This window comes from Arachis stenosperma, chromosome 10, assembly GCF_014773155.1.
Source record: "Arachis stenosperma cultivar V10309 chromosome 10, arast.V10309.gnm1.PFL2, whole genome shotgun sequence".
Classification (NCBI taxonomy): domain Eukaryota; kingdom Viridiplantae; phylum Streptophyta; class Magnoliopsida; order Fabales; family Fabaceae; genus Arachis; species Arachis stenosperma.
In genome coordinates, this window is record NC_080386.1 from 4183152 (window position 1) to 4185664 (window position 2513).

Sequence of the window (2513 nt, forward strand, 5' to 3'; positions counted from 1 at the left end):
TCGTCCAAGAAGCCCTGGCCGTCACCAAGCACCTCTCCATCGCCAAGAAGACCGCCATCACCAAGCACCTCCTTCATCGCTGTCCCCAAACAGCCCTCTCCGTCGCCAAGAAACTGTAAGCGCTTTATATTCAGTTGCCATTTTAATTTGTAATTGTTGTGGTTGAGTTTGTTATCTAAATTGGTGAGAAATGGTTTTGAGTTTTTGGATCATGAAGTGCTAGTTTAGCATTTAGGGCTTACGTTTGTAAGAGTCAAGCAGCATAATTATTTGTTTATTGACTGATTTTTTAAAATTTTAACTCATTTGCCTTTGATTTGGTTACTTTTCAACAGTTTGGATAATCATTGATGCAAAATTCATTTCCAAGTTCACTAATTGCTTTAAGTTGCTTGCGTTTTTATAGAAACCTAAAGTGTTGAATTTATCTATTCTAAACTTCAACTTTTCTGTAGGCATCTTACTTCCAACCATTTTTCTAGGAATCTACCTGCTATATTTGCAAAGCTCACTAAATTGAATCATGTGTAAGAAATTTGTTTTAATTATTCCATTTACAATTCTCTAAATCATAATGTTGCTGCCAAAATTTTGAAATTCTTTTAATGAAAATCCCAAATTTCTGACGAAAAACCTTGTTTTCGTACAAATTAACCAGAAAGCTTGCTTGTTATTTATGTCTTGATCATGTTATGACACCATTTTGCTTATGTGTCTTTTTACATCCATATAAATATCCATCTTTTAATTCTATTTCTGCCATGTTGCATTTTATTCATTTTGCTTTTGTTTCTTCCTTTTACTTAATTGAGGGAGTTTGTCAGCATGTATCTATAGAACTTGGAACATGTTTACTTAGTTATCGTTCACTATCTTTACTTTCTCTCCACCTCCCATCATACTCCATCAAGTAGAAGATATTTCTTTCAAGGATAAGAAATTGACAATTCAGATATGACAATACTTAATTTCAATATTTCATGACTATAGATTGAGAGTAGCTGGTAAAGCTAATGCTGATGGTGTCAAGAAATCCCGACCACGTGATAGAATTGGCAGGGGAATTCCAGTTCCAAAGGCTAATGCTGAATTGCATGCTAATATTGATGTTTGTCAGATAAGGCATCTCATTCTTGTTAAAATTTTGCTTCAGTATTAATTTTCACCATTTGGCTTATAGACATGAAACTTCTGAATTTATGCTTTATTTAGTTTGTGAAAACTAGAACCCAGTACTAAACTAATGGGAAGAAAACTGTCTTGGGTTCAAATGAAGTGTATATATATATATTTAGCACTTTGCCACCGGCAGTTTAAGAAAATATAGTAAAATTAACACTTTAGTTGTGAAATAAAGAGGAAAATCTAACATATATGTCATAGTAAATGATAGTTACTGGCTGCTGGTTAATCAATAGAGAAAAACTATTATTATATTCCTCAAGATTTTCTTTATTAATTAAATCCTTGAAAGAATGCTACATGATCAAATCATTCCGTCCAAAGTTACAGTTTGATTACTTAAGACCTTACAATTTAATTGAGTTGCAGCTTGAAGCTTTGGTATGTACTTATTTATGATTTCTGTTCTTATACCTTGTTTTTTTCCTTTTCTCTGTTGGGCTGATTCAGAGAAAGAGTGATTAGCTTGCCCTGGCTTCTGTAGAACAAGGAGAATTAGTTAACAATGTTGGAAATAAAGCTGTTTTGGGATCCAAATCGCATCAGTTTTTAGGTGTAAATAGCACCAATACGATGTATGCAGATGAATTCGACTCTTCTGTGACAATGCTAAATATTGTATGCTCTTTTGCTCCCTATGTTATTTTGATTTATTTATCTCACTTGACACTTGTTTAGTTGACAGACATACACTTATAATTTAATATTTTTGTTGATGTGATTTTGTTATTTAAATTTCTCTAGGCCACGATCTAGTTCCATCTCCATGACTATGCAAAGATCAGTTTTGGAACCCCTCTTTCAAAATATTGAACCCATAGATGAGGTACATCATATATCATGTATTATTTAATGTTACTTGTTTTCAGAAGGTAGATTGATGTGTTCCTTTGTTTTACTCTCTGTTTCTTGTTTAGGATCCCTGCACATCTTGCTAACTGTAAGAGCATGTTGGAAGCCTTTGAAGCCGGTGGAGATTTCCATTCAAGAACTGCAATGAATATATATATATATATATATTCGTGATGCAGTTAACGAGAAGCATGTGCTTCTTGAGTGGCATCCTCAGCCTGGTGAAGACAAACCCCCGATTCCACTCTTGAAGGTAAATCCACAGTTATTTAACCATCAGTTTCCTATAGGGGGAATGCTAGGGGGACAATGACTTTATTGAACAATATGAACAACCACCAATCAAATAAAAACACACTACACTTCCAAATTAACCTTCTAAATTTTAATATTAAAATAACCATCCGTACACTAGTAAAATGAACATCCGATATATCTATTGTTTACATTGTTTAATATTTACATTGTTCACCTATACT

At 33.3% G+C, this 2513-nt stretch overlaps 1 long non-coding RNA gene across 1 annotated transcript; it reads left to right on the forward strand.

Annotated features, from left to right (window-relative positions):
• The first annotated feature begins 1608 nt into the window (after positions 1-1608).
• On the forward strand, positions 1609-2267 carry LOC130955154 (uncharacterized). Its single transcript, XR_009076619.1, has 3 exons — positions 1609-1800; positions 1927-2008; positions 2100-2267. It is a non-coding gene; the product is annotated as an uncharacterized LOC130955154 (long non-coding RNA).
• The last annotated feature ends 246 nt before the right edge of the window (positions 2268-2513 follow it).